The sequence below is a fragment of the Amaranthus tricolor genome, chromosome 6 (genome assembly GCF_026212465.1).
Source record: "Amaranthus tricolor cultivar Red isolate AtriRed21 chromosome 6, ASM2621246v1, whole genome shotgun sequence".
NCBI lineage: Eukaryota > Viridiplantae > Streptophyta > Magnoliopsida > Caryophyllales > Amaranthaceae > Amaranthus > Amaranthus tricolor.
The window spans coordinates 19258298-19276100 of record NC_080052.1 but is presented as its reverse complement, the minus strand read 5'-3'; the positions used below and the strand labels follow the sequence as shown (position 1 = coordinate 19276100).

Sequence of the window (17803 nt, the reverse complement as noted above, 5' to 3'; positions counted from 1 at the left end):
AAATCAAAAGTCCTTATTCTGCTTGGTAATGAGTTTAGAACAAGGTCAATATACACAATCCTCTTTGATTCATGATTTCCTTTGAGGGATGCGTGCCTATAATACACTACATTGCTTGATATACTACCTCTTCGAATTAGTTGCTATATATTCGGTTCCCACGCAATCCAGAACTATAATTTGACCTTTAATATCTCTAGTCGCACATAATTAAAAAAAAAAAAAAAAAAACCTTATACTATGAAAATATACATTGAGAATAATCAAACACAATCCCACTTGATGACGTTTATTGTAAAGTAAAACAATATTGATTGATAAATCGTATTAGTATGCAACTGTAGCAACTAAACTACGTTTTTGGTGCAATGCACTACAGCCCACAGGTGCTTGATGTTAGCAGCTGGTTCCAAACCTCAAACCCCCTAATGTTTAGCCGAAAAATTGAAATGAATAACACAAATTATCAAAAAAATGCACCAAATAAGATAAGTTTCAACTTATTTCTAAAAATATGTTTCAGGCGGGATGATTCATCGCCAAAACTCCAAGCATTTGTAAGGCAAAGCTTGGAGGCTATAATAAACTAAATAAACACATATATATATATATATATATATATATATATATATATATGTATATATATATATATATGTATATGTATATATATATATACATATGTATATATATATATACATATATATATATATATATATGTGTATATATATATATATATGTATATATATATATATATATATGTATATATATATAAATTGAGCTTGAAGGCAAACCTTAACGGATGAATCTTTAGCAACACAATTTCTAATGACATTGTTAATGACAGAAGATGTCAAGTGAATGTGTCCAGCTGAGACAGTGTCACTACCCAAAATACCAGACCCATGCTTACCTTTATACGTAACAATACGCCATGAAGATAAATATAAATTGAGCGTAGCTCTAAGTCTCCACGAACAACCCCGTTTACACTTCAAGGTAAGGACACTTTGGTTTGAGGTCTCCCTTCTATACTCCACATTTCTACGAATATGATACACTCTAATAGCTTCCAACAACGCTTCCTTACTATGAAACATCATACCCTTCTCCAACTCCCCTTCTTCGGTGTAAGTGGTATCACAAGTCGAAGTCCTCCAATAATTGTCCTCCTCAAACTCGTCTAGAGGTGAACATAGGGCATAAGGTGTAGGAGGAATGATTGTAAAAATGTTGCCTAGGGACATGTCATTTGCTAGCGCATCCTCATCGACATCCACATCATTCTCAGAAGGATCGTCAATGAGCTCATTACTCTTATTTCCATCATCTCAAGGTCCCTTCTCATCACTTTCTCCTAAGTTAACCATTAAAATAATTGTAACACCTGAATTTACTCCCTTCCTTCACGATTTCCGGTTTCGTTTAAGGGGTTGGAAATTCCCCTTAAACGAAACCGAAAATCGTGAAGGAGGGGAGGAAATTCGGGTGTTACAATAATGTACATCAAATTCAACTAATTCAATATGCTCATCAACAACAATACTTCCAAAAACAACATAAAGCTATGGAAACAATTAAATATTACCTTGAACAGTTATGGATGATTAAGAAGAGTGTTGATTTTAGAACTAGTAACCTATATTTGAGAAAATAACCAAACTTCATCAAAACCCTAAAAAACGATATATATACTCAAAAAAACGCATAAAACTTTACCTTTGTAGAAGCTACAGTATCCCAGACTAATTTTAAAGTGCCAAATTGAAAGAGGAATGTAAGAATTGATGGATTGAAGCTAGTCTAATAGTAGTTTTGTAAGGGGAATGTCGAGTAGCATAAGATAGGGTTTTGAAATTGGGGAAAATGGGAACGAAGGGAGTTGTGCGTATTTGTGGTGCATTCTGCTCACAGTTAGTAACCACAGGTTTGGAAATCACACGCTTATTTTTGAAAATAAGTTGAAACTTATCTTATTTCGTGCATTTTATCGATAATTTATCTTATTCATTTCAATTTTTCATGTTTAGCCCACCTAAGCATCTATGCAATCAAGGCCCTATTGCTCAACACTTCTTTCCCAATCCAGAAGTATGATCTACAAACACCTTCCGATCTGCCTGTTTAATGAAATTCTTATGTACCATTTCATCTACACAATAATCTATACTGATGAGGACGAACTGAGTTCATGAAATGTACCATTTCTTTGTCGGGAACAAATTGCATATATATACCCAATGAAGAGAAGAGACGGCTGCAAATTCACCGGTTCACAGTTTTCAACTAGCTGGTAGACTGGTACTTTGCTTTTGCCGCAAACTACGAAAGGATACACAACTACAAGCAATGGTGAAAGTAGAGACGAGAGAAGAAAGTGTTGTGGCTACAGGGAAGATTCTTACTCCCTTTGAGTTGGTTTTCTCTTTTTTACATGAATCTATATCGGAAATATCCTTGAATCCCTCAAAATCAGGTAGTGTTGCCAAAACTTCATCACTTGAAGGAGGTTGCTCAGTAACAGGCAAAAATGACCTATAATATTGTTGAACACCTGCAATTTTGATTGGATTGTGACTCAGATTAACCAACAAATGATCATTACTACTTACTTTGTTAAGGTACATGCACAGAAAATTGATACATATAAATGGTGCACCCGATGTTTTCGAGAGAAAAGTTCAGCAGCTCAGAATCAGCTTCCGATAGTACATGGAATCGTCCGAAATAGGAAAGTTAGTTGGCACTTAAAGACAAAGCTTTTGTCTTACTAGTGTGAAAATGTAAAGCTCTTTATCTGAACCTCTTTCTCTTTATCTGATCAAATGACCTTTGTATGAGCATGTTAGGCTATTGTTTGACGTTATCTTTCTTTAAATCAATTTATCACTCGTGCAACTAAGGGCATGCCAGGTAAAACAAGGAAGCAAAGGGCACAGAAAAATCCAAAGAATGTTATCTAGCTTTAAAAAATGTAGAAGTGAGAAAAAACATTTCAAAATACTTGGAACTTGAAAGTCAAAACCAAGACAAAACTAGGATTTAAGTACGGAAAAAATAAAAGTGCAAGAAGAGGTAGACAACAAGTTGGACTCCAAAAAAGGGTAAAAACAATATTTATAGGATGGCTAATAAGGAAAAAACTAGAAAAGATCTTAGTATAGTAGGGTGAAGTATGTTAAGAATAAAAAAAAGAAAATTAGTTACCACAATGCAGAGATTAAAGATACATGGAAGAAATACTTTGAAGAATTGTTCAATAGATGCCAAGGGGCACAATAGGACACATCTTGATGGAATGGGTGGGGGTAGGAGGAATTTATGAGACAAATAAACAAAATTAGAAGCGGAAGAAGCTTTGAAGAAAATACAGAAAAAGAAAGTGAAGGACCTTGAGTTTTCATGGCATCTCACTATTGAGGCTTACGCAGGTATGATTGAAATATTGTCAGGATATGATGAAGAAACAAAAATCTCAAGACTGAAGGATAGGCACTATAGTAAAGACAATTTTAAATGTAAGGAACTATACTTATGAGCCGCACCATTAAGTTATAGGAGAGGGTGATAAAACGTCACTAGAGAAGATGCAAAAACAGTTCGGAAACAATTTGATATTTTGCCTAGACGATCTACCATAGAAATCATTCATCCAAGACAACATATGGAGTATTACATACATTTGCAAATGATTTTTATTGATTCCGAGAGGCATATCACAAACTACCAAGGAAACTACATTTGTTGTTTTGAGACATATTGAGGTAGTACAACAAAATGTTAGGGATAGCATATAGGGGAGCCCTTTTCCTCTTTAAAGTGAACCTAGCTAAATAACAAGACTTTTCCCTGATGCTTTACTATTGAAATTCAACTAGTAAACGAAACTAGGGATGGGGTCAATGCTAAGCTAGAGATTTGGAGGCAACATTCGAAGGTGAAAATTTTAAATTTTAAACGAAACTAGCGACTCTGGGTATGACGATGATGATGATGATTTGGCATAGAGGATCATATAGAGGTTTTGTAAAGTAACGAAGGAGTTTTTCCCAGGTGAGTAGTTTCAAGTACTTTGGCTCAATTTTACAAGAGAAACATTAGTCAAAATTTTAAGCATGAAATTACATGTGAGTGACTTAAATGGAGATATGATAGTAGAATTTAATTTGAACGAAGTATCACAACACTTGCACCACTAAGGTTATAAGAAAAATCTAACAAAGTATACTCGATAGTCAATACTCGATTTTGGTTTCCCCTTTTTCTCTTTTTCTCAATACATACGGAACCAAAATTTTAAAATTATTTGGTTTTGAATTATATGGAAGTATTAAAAAATTGTACATTAAATTATGTGCACTTATATATGTGAAGTTGTAAATGATATTTGCCACTAAGGATCTATTAGAAACAACCTTTTTGTTCATACATGGGAAAAATGGTTGCATATGGATCCACAAATCCGGCCGAGATGAGACCCTAAGTTAAAGTCACTTAATCACATTCGGAAGAATTTGTGTATACCTTCTATGATTTGACAAACTATCATCGAATTGAGAGGATTGAAGAAAGGGAGAGGGTGACTGCAAAGAAAAAAATTGACGAAGTATATTACACAACTTTCAAGCCCTAACCGAAATTTGCTTGCTTCTAAATTCATTGGATAATGCATAAACCACGACGTAGCAATGAAACAGTTGATTTCACTCCCATGCTTTCTCCTTCTTGGGAGATTTGTGGAATGTTGCACTCAAAAAAAAAAAATAAAAAAAAAAAAACTGAACACTAGGAATCTTATGGCATACCTTGGCCTGCATAGAAGTCAATAACACTCGAGGTCTTTTTGCCCGTATTAAATCCAGGGCAGAACAAGGTGACATTTCCTTATACTTCACCTGTCAAAGTCACCTGCAATTAAAATCCTCATCGAAACATTACTCGAGACTTTTGCATGGGTTCATAGTTGGAAACGGAAAACATCTATGAATGAGAAAACAATAGCAGGTAGCAAATTGCAATGGTCATGCTCCTTCCTCTCCCAGCTTTGCAATGCACATAAGTTGCTCTGCCACAAGATGCATTTTCTATACGAAAATAAAAGGAAACCAGGGTAATGTTAGCATTGTAAAACAACAATTATACTAGTCATGTATAACAATCCAAAAAATGTTGATATTCACTTGCAATGAATAAAATCTACTGCTTTATTGATGTCATCAATTGAAGGAGCATACAAGTAACTCTAGTTGGGACAACTAGATGCTGCATCCCATGAGTCTAGAATGCCAACAAATGTATTAATGCCCATTTCATGAAGAAAAGTTCATCTGAACCAAAACAAAACACTACACCATACTGAAACATTGGTGAATGGGTTTGAAGGAGGATATTAGACAATAGATTCCAACAAAAATTTAAAAAAAAAAAAAAAAAAACTTGCAGAGAAAAAGGCTTTCCGCCTTTCTCGGCTTCATGACAAGAGCACATAAACCTTGTAAAAAAAGTCACACTTCATAATCTGTGAAAAAATATAAAAGACGACCTATTTGGAAACTAAAATAATTGTACACAAAATTTGAAGTATTCCATGCAAGGACACTGGAGATGGGAAAATGAAAAGTCCATTTGAAATACTATTTGTAACATAACAAGACGTCTCAAAACAATCTTGTCAAAGAATAGGAAACAAAAGCTTTGTTCAATAAATATTTCTTGAACAATACTTAAACTAAAAGGCTACAATCAGATCAAGATGATTACCAAAACCGACTAGTTGGTTGTGAAACATCAGTGTCTCCAGTGAAGTACAAAAGTAGGCTGCAACAGAAGGGAGGCAGCACATTAAGAAGGCGGGCAAAAACTGCAATGAGTAGGCTCATATGGGTCTTCCATGTAAATGGATCAAGTTTCTAAAGAGATAATCAGAGCTTTATTGGGATTTGTCAGTCTCTACTTCCTTGAGGTTGTAGTCATTTCAACAAGCAAGCAGATGTGGTTTTGGACGAGTGATTTGTGCCCGATTCCACAGAACTTCAAGAATACGAGGGCTTAAATAGTACTTATAGAATAGAATATTCCGCATTTACTTTGCTTTAACTTAATAAGGCCCAAATTGTCAAAGTATCTAAATGAACATAGTCGCAAAACATTTTGTTAATATACTATGGCGTAGCTACCATCATACGACTGAGATAATATAAAATACAGCCTTCAAATTAGACATATACTTTACGAACAAAACCTTAGCACATTGATATGACTCCAAGATACAATATTTGGCCCCAGTAAGTTCAAGTATATTCTGAAGAGCCTCCGAGAAATAAATAGCCTAAGTAAATTGTTGCTTTTAACATGTTTAAAATAAATGAAGGGATGTTGTATGAAGAATACTTCTCAGCCAGTCTTGGTAAGGCACACCAAACAAGTACTTAGTGCAGGTAGAAAATAACAAAGATCTAAGCCTGATTTTTACAGAGCCTATGCCCTCAAGACCAAGAAAGACAACGGGCCCTCCTGGTACCCCTTTTCCTAATAGATAGATGCATAATTGTCACATGCAGGGTGTCACATTTGAGAATCAAGGAATATGACAGAAAGGTCATTGTCCATCAAGATATGTAGGTACAGAATGCGCTATCTCAATTATAAGTGGGAGCATGTCATTGATCTTTGACTAACAAAATTTTGAGACTATGGCCATCACAAGTCTTATGAAAATTGTTGAGTGCTGATCACAATAATTCCAGTGCCAGAAAATCCCAAAACATCTAAATATATGTTTTCTGCAATAACAAGGATTGTCCTTGGTTAGAGTAGCTGGCTGGCCTACAACTTTTTATTCCAAAACATGTATGGATAGGCAAAAATTTCACATAAAAAAAGGATATCTCCTTACATCTCAAAGAAATCTCAACTTGACGATCTTTAATATCTTTATGACCCCTTGATTGAAGGAAAAGATAATTGTATTCCATTATCCAATACAAACACAATAATGATTTATAGCTTGCCAGTTCTGTACTTCCAATGTAAAATGTTCGGAAGAAGATAACTTTGCAATTTTGGTTTTTTAGTCAGGTCTGAGGCTAAGCAACTGAATTTAATAAGCAGGTACAAGGAAAGTACAATATAAAAGTCTTCAAGTATGTGTTATGTATATGTAATCCTAGTTTCATGAATCTGTATTTCATGCTCTAAGATGGCAGAACCGTGAAAAACTTCACTGTGCCAATAGATGTTCATAATCCCAGAATCCAGAGCCCGAGTCAAAAATATTGTCTGTTACTTTTCAGTCAATTATGACATTGACGTAAGATTTTACGTCAATACCAAGATCATAGTACAAAAACAAGGTCATGTCGTATTGTATCAGCCGCGTCATAAAGGTTTACAGATTTACCAAATTGATATTACATGTGTTGTAAAAGTGTGCAAAAAACCACGATTAAGGTAAGTTCAACGGATATCTCGTGATTTCTGCCAATTTTTGGCATTACCAGAACCGTATCACTTCCATTACAACATCACTGATATCCCATGTTCAATGATTTGAAGCAACAAGCAATTAAGAAATGCCTCTTTATGTGAACTGAGACATTGGAAAAGGAAGTTTCATTTTAATAAATATTTACAAACTATGCTTATAAGAAATGACTACGATCCCATCAAGATAAATGTCAAACCCTAGAAATTAACCACATGAAACATGATTGTACCCTTGATTCACAGAAATAGGCAGCAATGGAAGGGAGGCAGTAAATTAAGGAGCCGTGATGAATAGGCACCTGGAGCTGCCATATGAATTACTCCACTAAGGAGATATCATTCAGAAAGTATCAAAGCTTTTAATTTCAGAAGAATAAGTGCTAGATAACACTGAAAAATGAATATCATAAAAAACAGCTCTAGAGAACCGAAGGTTTGTTAACATTTTCGCCCGCTTGATAAAATGTAAAACCAATTTTAGGACTCCAACCATCATCTTAAACTTTTAGTTGAGTTGGTCATTTGACACTGCAAAGATCATAGTTGATAACTATGACATTGAAGAAGATGAAAAGGGAGATATCATCATTGTAAGGCACTGCTAACTGGGATTGACAAATATGATTATATGATAAGATTGATTGTCAATCAAGCTTTGACGAGATTCTAAACATTTGATATCATCTGTCTTGTTCTATGTGAGAGTGCATATCATAGATCTACAACTATAAATGTCCAAGACTAGGGGCCTCATCTGTCTCAACCCTCAATTCTCAAGGTATAGCTAATGACAATAAATTCAGTGCCAAATATTCCAAAATGTTTGAATTGTATTTCAGCAACCAAAAACATTGTTCTTGCTGGATTTGTTATCACAAGAGTAAGAATGTGTTATGTTACTTTGACCCCTTAAATTTCATCGAGGAGGAAGCCACTAAAAATCATTAGAGCTATGTCACTCAGACTCTTCACTTTGTTTTACGTACCTGTATCCGATCCTTGATGCTCGGACATTAGTTTGGCACTTAGAGACTTCATTTTAGGCATAAAATTGAATATTTAGACGTATCCAACACTTGGACACATGCCTATATCCGACATCAGTAGTCTAAGTAACATAGCATTAGAGTAATAGAGTGTTGTTCTAGTCCTTGTTGTCCCTTTTATCTTTATAACTTCATTTTTTGATAAAGCAAAGATATATAGTTATATGGTTCCACATTATGACATAAAGTTGAATGCCTCATCAAACCATGTACACATTTTATAAAAAAAGCTCTTTTATTATTTTTATTACAGTGATAAGTTAACATACATCTAAGCATCCAAAAGAAGGTTGCATACAACTAATTACTGATACCCTCAATCACCTGGTAGGAAGCCCTTTAGTAACGTGGAGGCATTGTAAACATGTAATATTGTTGTTGCCATTGTCCTTCTAATATTACAGTCCACATCATACCAAGTTTCATACAGGATTAACACACTACTAAGAAGATACCATTGTTAAAGTATATAACATATTTTGGTGCCTCAACCAGAAGGTTATGCTGATGACCGAGGCTCCAATACTCTTAACATACTTTGGGACCTCATAAGATGATGGTTGAGGCCACATATATATTATATAGTCCAACAACCATTCATTTTGATTATCTGGAATGCTTAATTTTCAACAATTAACAAAGAACCAAGCACTAAAAGGAGATTGAGAACAAACCTTATACATTGAAGAAGGAACCAATGTCTCAAATGGCTCATTAAGAGTAATCACACCACCAACACCAGCTTGCTTCAATCTTGCAACATCGTTGGGAAATGGTAACGCACCCAACAACAACAACAACTCCAAAACCGAAATTTAAGCAATTTATGTGAAATTCCAAAACTTGCCCAAAAAAAGAACCATAAAATTTATTAATCATAAACAAAATGTTTTCATCTTCAGTCCAAATTCCTCAATATCCAATCAAAGTTAGCAAGCTTACTTCAACAAATTTCATACAATTAAAAGGGAAAACGTAAAAATTCAAAAAACTAAGAACAGGAATATCTGAAAACCTGATCAACTTGATCCCACCATTTAAAATCGGATTCAATTTTATAACGGAGAACATTATAGAGAAGAGTAGGGTAGAAAAGAAATCGGGCTCCAGCTCCAATTACTCCATTTTTAACATCAAATTTCACCATTTTTCTCGTCTTCAACTCTCCGTTTTCTCTATCGTCAACACCAAATTTTTCTTGTTCAATGGCCATGCCGATAATATATGCTAAGAAGTACTGGTATTATTTTCATCTTCTTCAGCTCCAATTACAAATGTTACAGTATACAGATCAAAAAGGTTATTACCAGTACTTATTTGATTAATTGAGTTTCACAAATTGTTGAAAGAGGGATTCGATTCGAGACTTCCGTCATTTGGACCGCCCTAATACTTCCTTGAAATACTCTACATAAAAAAATTTTGATACTATTTGTGGTTTAATCTTATTTTATGTATTGCCGTTAATGTATATAGTTTAATCGTTTAATCGCATACTTTTATAATATTAAGTTTTTTATAATTTTTAGATTAGATTTGTATAATTCAATATATAAATAATCAAAATAACACATTACATTGCCTAAAAAGTCAAATGTAGCAAGTATAGTAGAATGGAGGAAGTATGTTGTTAAAAAAATAAATTTAACTTATAAATAAATGTTTGTTTTATACCTCGTTGTAATACATTTGAAGTTGGCGTTTAAATCTATTAAAATTGGTATTTTAACCTATTTGAGTTGGTGTTTTAACCTATTAAAGTTGGTATTTTAATCTATTGGCTATAGGGGTTTTAACCTGTTAAGTTGTCAATCTATTGAAGTTGGTATTTTAACCGACTGAAGTTTGTATTTTAATCTGTTTAAGTTTATGTTTTGTGTTGCATAAGTCGGTATTTTAACTTATTTAAGTTGGTACTTTAATCTATTTAAGTTGGTATATTCTACTACTACTACTACTACTACTAGACACATTTGACCCAGAGGGACTCCTGCATTGAATTGATATGCCAAGCGATTTTCTCCACAGCCACCAAGTTCAATACTTCAAGATTTCGAACCCCTAGGCCACCACATTTCTTAGGTTGGCAAACCTTAGACCAGTTGATGTTCCCACCAGAGCTATTCGTGGCATCTCCGTGCCACAAAAACGATCTGCAGATACTATTTACTTTCCTGATAACCAGACGCGGTAGAATAAACAGCTGACACCAGTACGATGTAATCCCTATAAGGACGGAGGTTACAAGTTGTAAGCGTGCAGTATAGGATAGATTCTTGCAGTACCATAAATGGAGTCGGGCAGTCATCTTGTCAATCAGAACATCACAATCTGCTGCAAATATCTTCTTGGATGTAAGGAGTATGCCTAAATATCTGAATTGGAGGGTCTCCAAGGGAAGACTCATCTGAGATGAGATGTCTTCTCTCACTATCTAGGGTAAGCTAGCAAGGTATATGGCAGATTTATTCTTGTTAGCATGTAGACCTGATAGCGAGGCAAACTAGTCTAGACATTGGCTTAGTATGCAGAAGAGTCTAAGTCGCCTTTCGAGAACAACATGAGATCATCAGTAAAGCACAGGTGGTATACTCCATCCCAATCACAAAGAGTAGGGATGACATGGGATCCCCTTGGCACAGCCCCCGTTTAGATTGGAAAGGTTCGCAGGGTTCCCAATTCACCAAAAATGTATACTTTGTGGAGGAGATGCAGGTCATCACAATGTTGATGAAGTGGGTTGGAAAGTGCAGAGCCATAAGCATATCCTGGATGAAGTTCCATTTTAGTGTATCATAGGCTTTGCGAAGATCCACTTTGATCAAGAAACTAGGAGAGCAGTTCTTCCTAGTATAATGTTTGACAATGTCCTGGCACAGGAGAATGTTATGTGCAATAGTCCTACCAGCAACAAAAGCACCTTGCGATTGACTATGATATCTCCAAGGACCTGTTTCAACTTACAACAAACAAGTTTGGAAATACATTTATAGATAACATGGCAGCAAGAGATAGGCCTATAATCACCTAGGGCAGAGGGGCAGGAGATTTTAGGAATCAGAGTAATGGTAGTAAGGCTCCATGCTTTCGAGATATTCCCAGTCGCAAAGAAATTCTGAATGGCAGTAACAACATTAGCGCCTACCATAGGCCACGCAGCTTTGTAGAACTTGCTGTTGTACCCATCTAAGCCAGGGGCTTTGTTATCATCAATACTCCACATAACCTTCCTAATATCCACTGTTGTAAAGGATAATGTGAGGCGTTCCCTCATGGGGGCATAGAGGGTAAGCCCAGTATCAATGACGTTCATGTTAATCCTTTGCCTATCCCGCATGTTATGGCATAGTAGATCTGAGTAGAAGGAGACAAGCACTTGTTTGATAAGACAAGGGTTGCTCACAATGGCACCATTTAGAGTAAGCATGTTGATTCTATTGTGAACCGCCCTATGCTTGATACTATTGTAGAAGAAAGCAGTATTATCATCACCATATTTCAACCAGTCCACCTTAGCTTTTTGTTTCATAAGAGAGCTATATTCCATTTTCACCTGTTTCAGAGCTTGAGCACATCTTAACACTCGATCTAGCAACTCACCATTAGTGGGGTCACAGTGAACCCTTTCCTGAGTATCCAGGAGATCCTTCTCAGTATATTGGAGGGACAGTTGTAAAGGGGTATGGAACTGTTTTTTCAACTCATGCTTCAGGGTTAGAAGTTTTTGGTGGATCTGAAAACAGATATGTCCGGTGACCGGTTTATGCCAAATATGCTCAACTACATCACGGAAATTGGGTTTAGAAGCCCAGTAGTTGTAGCACTTAAGCATAGTCTTCCCACGAACTAGGTCAAAGAAAGTGGACCAGGACTGGGGAGTGATCAAAGTCACCTTTAAGTAGGAACGATACCTCAGCTCTAGGGTAGACCTCAGTCCACTCATCATTGCATAGCGCTTTATCAATTTTGCTAAAGACTCTTCTGTCCCCAGCTTGCTTGATTGTTATTCCAGGTAAAGAATCTACCATTGCTCTTCATATCATGGAGGTTGCACTAAGTCATACACTGTCTAAGGGATAGAACTTCATGAAAGCGAACAGGTTTTCCTAACCTCTCATCAAGATTAGCCACACAATTGAAGTCTCCCAACACAAGCCAAGAGCCATTACAAGGCACGGAACCTAACTGTTGGATCAGTTGCTGGCGTTCATGTTTGTCATTGAAACAAGACACAATGGAACAGTAGAAGGGATGACCATTGTCAGGTTGGCAAGCCAAATGTATCAGTTGATTGGTACATAGCAACATATCAACCTTCAAGGTAGCAGTGTCCCACCCCACTATAAGCCCCCCCTTATAATGAGCGAGGTTATTAGTAAGACACCAATACGGACATAGGTTATGGTAGATATGGCCAAGCCCAGCACGCTTAACCTTTGTTTCAAGGAAGCCGAATAGACTAACATTCTGTTGGGATATAAACTTAGCCATGTCCAACTGTTTCTTAGTCATATTCAGCCCCCTTACATTCCATGATAGTATGTTACGCATTGGGGGGATGGGATATAGCTCCGAGCGCTGTCATCTGTGTATCACATTTAGTCTCAGGGGTTTGGTCCACCAAGATCTCAAAGCCATTACTAGTACTTAACAAAGCAGCAAATGGAACTGGTTCAGAAACTAGGGGAGCCCTACATGTAGTTACCATTTGAAAACCCTCCTCATCTACATTAGGTTTAGAGGTGTTAGCTGCAGGAGCTGGCTTGGGAACCCATTTCTGGTTAGTCCCAACTCGGCAAGACTCTATCAGGTGTCCAATCTGGTGACACTTACTACATATATGCGGTTTCCAATCATACTGCACTTTAACAGTAATTAACTCATCATCCTCATTAGTAAAGAAGATTATATCATGAAAGCCATGGTTGACATCAAACTCCACTAGCACTCGGGAAAATTACACTCTATCCTTATTTTGAGTGGCATTTTCAATACGAATCACCCGGCCCAGCATTCCTGCAATAAGATTTAGACTCCTAGCTCCCCAATAGTGCATGCTAAGTCCAGGGAATTTGACCCATATAGGAATAGAGGTGATGCTCTCCTTCTCATAAGACACATTTTTGGTCAACGGTTTAACAATGAAGGGTTTCTTATCGAAGAGGATTCCATTGGAATCACATGCCACAGTAAGTGCCTCTTGGGACTTTAGTCTGACGAGGAACACTTCTTTGGCTACAGTACCTACTTTATCAATGTCAATGGGGTTCCAGATGCATTTCACAAAACCATCAATAGCGTGTAATGGGGGGTTAGCCCCGAGAACATAGCAAACCACAAATGTTTCTTAAAAAGATATTTCCTCAACAATATCCTCATATGAGATTTTAATAGGTGCAGGGGGGACGTACCAGTAGGATTGGAGACAAGAACCATACCACTGTTTCTGAGCAGTGCCCGTAGCTGTTGTGACTAGTCTCGTAGGTGTTGGATGAATTCCCGGTCTTGTTTCTCTGTGAGGAGCCCTAGCCGTAGCAGAACCCCCGATCAACTTAGCATAGACTCCCTAACCAGCAACCCTAATAGCAGAAACCCTACCCTCGGATCTGTTATTGGGCAAAATTTGAGACAGTATAGAGGATCGAGGGCTAACACCACCATCTACGCCACTGGAAGTCCCTCCATTGATGACCGGTGCCTAGCTTGCACAAAGATGATGTGTTTTTATTTGAACCAAAAAGGATAGAGGGCTTAAGATCTCATTCTCCAAAATCGGTGCACCCGGGTTCGCTTGAGACCCAGCCGGAGTATGTTGCAACGAGGAACTTGCAACACTTACAGACCCCTTTAAGAAGAAAAATGAAGAAATCCGCTTTTGTATCACTTGCTTCCTCGGTCTACCTCGACCTCGCGCCATGCTAGTAAGTCGCCCAGAGAAGAGGAAGTTTAGAGAAGGAAAGAAGAGAGAGAGCGGATCAAAGACTATTATTATTATTATTATTATTGTTGTTGTTGTTGTTGTTGTTGTTGTTGTTGTTATTATTATTATTATTATTATTATTGTTATTATTGTTATTATTATTATTATTATTATTATTAAATAAATAAATAAATAAATAATTAAGTTATTTAATTATTAAATATTATTATTATTTAATTAATAATATTATTATAAGAATTTTTATTATTAGTTAATTAATTAATTAAATTGATTATTATTATTATTATTATTATTATTATTATTATTATTATTATTATTATTATTATTATTATTATTATTTTAATTAAATAATTAATCAAATATTTTGTTAATTATTTATAATAATAATAATAATAATAATAATAATAATAATTATTATTATTATTATTATTATTATTATTATTATTATTATTATTATTATTATTATTATTAATAATAATAAATTAATTATTATTTTTTTTGGAATAAGAAAACATTTCATTAATCCTGAACAAAACAGTACATAGTACTCTAACATGAGAACAATCTCCCTTTTTTTGCATCAGCATGAAAGAGAGGCACCCCTTCTAGGAAGGATTTTCCAACTTCCACTCTTCATATGCATAAGGGGACCAGAGCTCCAAGAAAACAAAAGCAGGCAAAGTAGTTAGCTATACAGTATATTCTATTTACTTATAGTCCAAAAGAAACCTAATCCAAGGGCGTTGTATATTAAAGTTTTTGGTTGGAATATGCAAAACTCTACTCTTTACTGCAAGTTTCACTTGCCTAGTAACCTTACTTACCATAGGGACTTTGAAATTCCAAACTGAGTCAGTCCGAGCACACCAGATTTCGTACGTAAAAGAGCATAGAGCAATAGTAGCAATCTTCCTCTTAGCTGTAGTACACTTCCACTTTCGAGATGCAAAATCGGCAAGGGAGTCACTAGGAATCCTGATGCCCAACCATGTCAAAATGTCTCGAAGACATTGAAAGCTAAAGTTACAAGCAAAAAACAGATAGGAGTGAGATTCTGATATCAGACCACATAATGGACATGAGTCAGTAGGGATGAGCCCTAATGCAGCCAGCTTGTCCCTAGACTTCAATCTCTCATTCACCGCCAACCATAATATGAATCGAGCTTTAGGGATGGAGCTTCTATTCCATACAAAACCCGCCCAGACAACTGGCTGCCGAACCCCTAAGAGCTCATGATAGACTTCTTTAATAGAGTAAGAGCTATTATGCACCTATTGACCCAACCTATCTTTAACCTTGCATATCTTCTTAAAAGCCTAAGTTGAGGTTATGGGAGCATTAAAGACCCTCCAATTTCCACCCTTGGTATAGACACCATGCACCCATTTGACCCACATAGAGTCAGTCATAGAGGATATATGCCATACATGTTTACCCACTACGACTAGATTCCATACTTCCAGGTTACGAATGCCTAGGCCACCAAACTTTTTTGGAGTACAAACCTTAGCCCAATTCATATTTCTAGGGGTATCAAAATCAGCGTTCCCATGCCATAGATATGCTCTACAGATTGCATTCACCTAATTTAGCACCTTCTTAGGCAGCACAAAGATTTGACACCAAAAGTTTGTGATATTCATCAAAACAGAAGAAACAAGTTGTAGTCTAGCTGCATAAGAGAGATTCCGGACTTGCCAAGATCTAATCTTAGAGGTCATTCTTACAACAAGATGTTCACATTCAACTGCAGAAATACGTTTGGAAGAGAGCGGAACCCCTAGATAGCGAAAAGGCATAGAACCCAAAGGATTACTAGAATCTACTATATACTGTTTCAAAGAAGTAAGGATACCTGCAAGATACATGTCAGATTTTGAAGAGTTGGCAACCAAACCTGAGGAGTTCGCAAAATCTCTAATTTATCTAGAAGGATTCTAACATAAGCCATGTCACCCCGACAAAATATCATTAAATCATCCGCAAAGCACAGATGGTTTAGTTTGAGTCTATTTCACCTTGGGTGAAATCGGAAATTCTCATGATCCCCAGCAGCCTTTAGTAATCTAGAAAGATACTCCATGCAAATCACAAAAATCAAAGGGGACATTGGGTCTCCTTGTCTAATTCCCCTCTTTGATCCAAACAGAGGCATAGGGCTTCGATTTAGAATCAAGGAGAATTGGGCTGAGCTAATACAGGTCATAACAATATTAATAAAGTGGGAAGGGAAATTAAGAGAGATCAGCATATCTTTAATAAAATCTCACTCCAAAGTATCATATACCTTCCTCAAGTCAATCTTCAATAAAGTACTAGGAGGGCAGTGTTTCCAACCATATTGCTTTACAATATCCTGGCAAAGAAGTATGTTATGCATAATGTTTTGCCCTTCCACAAAGGCACCCTGAGAAGGACTGATAATATGACCAAGAACCAATTTGAGTCTGACGCAAATCAGTTTAGTAATGCATTTATATAGAGTATGACATCAAGCAATTGGTCTATAGTCACCTGGATTGTTAGGGTTAGGGACCTTGGGGATGAGGTGAACAACAGTAGTGTTCCAAGCCTGGAGAAGCTTTCCATTTCTGAAAAATTGTTGAACAGCCTCAACTACATCATCACCAATAACGGACCAAGCAACTTTATAGAATTTGCTATTGTATCTATCCAGGCCCGGACTTTTTGTGTCAGGGATACTCCATAGCGCATTCCTGATTTCCTCTGCCGAGAAGCAAAGGGATAGCTTCTCATGGAGAAAGTTCTCTAACAGAGGCCCTTTTCTAATAACGTTCATATTGATGCGCCTCCGACTGTTAAGATTATTGCACAGCAGTTGCTGATAGAAAGTAACAAAAGACTCTTGAATCCTTCTGATGTCAGTAACAGGAACCCCATTGTCATTAAGCAGAAGAATATGATTTACAATTTGCTTTGTCTAATGCTCTGATGAAAGTAGCGGGAATTTTCATCTCCAAATTTTAGCCAATTCAATTTGGCTAACTGGCTAAGGTAAGTGTCTTGATCATTCTTAGCCTTCCTAAGCCTATCAGCAGCAGCATACTCTTTTGAGGAGAGTTTTGGATCATAAGGGTGTTTATGAAGTTCGTTTTGAGCATTACGAAGATCTTCCTCTGCTTGCATCACCAGAGCTTGCAATTGGTTAACTTGAAATCTGTCTTTCAAGATAGGTTTCAGGCGTTTGAGCTTTGTCGTAATTTGGAAACTCCTACAACCCGGAACAGAGTTACCCCAAACTTCGGAGACACTTTCAATAAAACCCTCCTGCTCAGCCCAGTGGTTAAAAAATTTAAAAGTTTAGTATTAA

General features: G+C 36.3%; 1 protein-coding gene and 1 pseudogene across 2 annotated transcripts in view; one reads left to right on the top strand and one right to left on the bottom strand.

The window, feature by feature from the left end:
* The window catches only part of LOC130814806 (oxysterol-binding protein-related protein 4B-like), a 988965-nt gene that overhangs the window by 712396 nt on the left and 258766 nt on the right, over positions 1 to 17803 (top strand). The window lies entirely within an intron of this gene.
* Positions 2014 to 9920, bottom strand: LOC130815651 (phosphatidylglycerophosphate phosphatase PTPMT2-like; annotated as a pseudogene).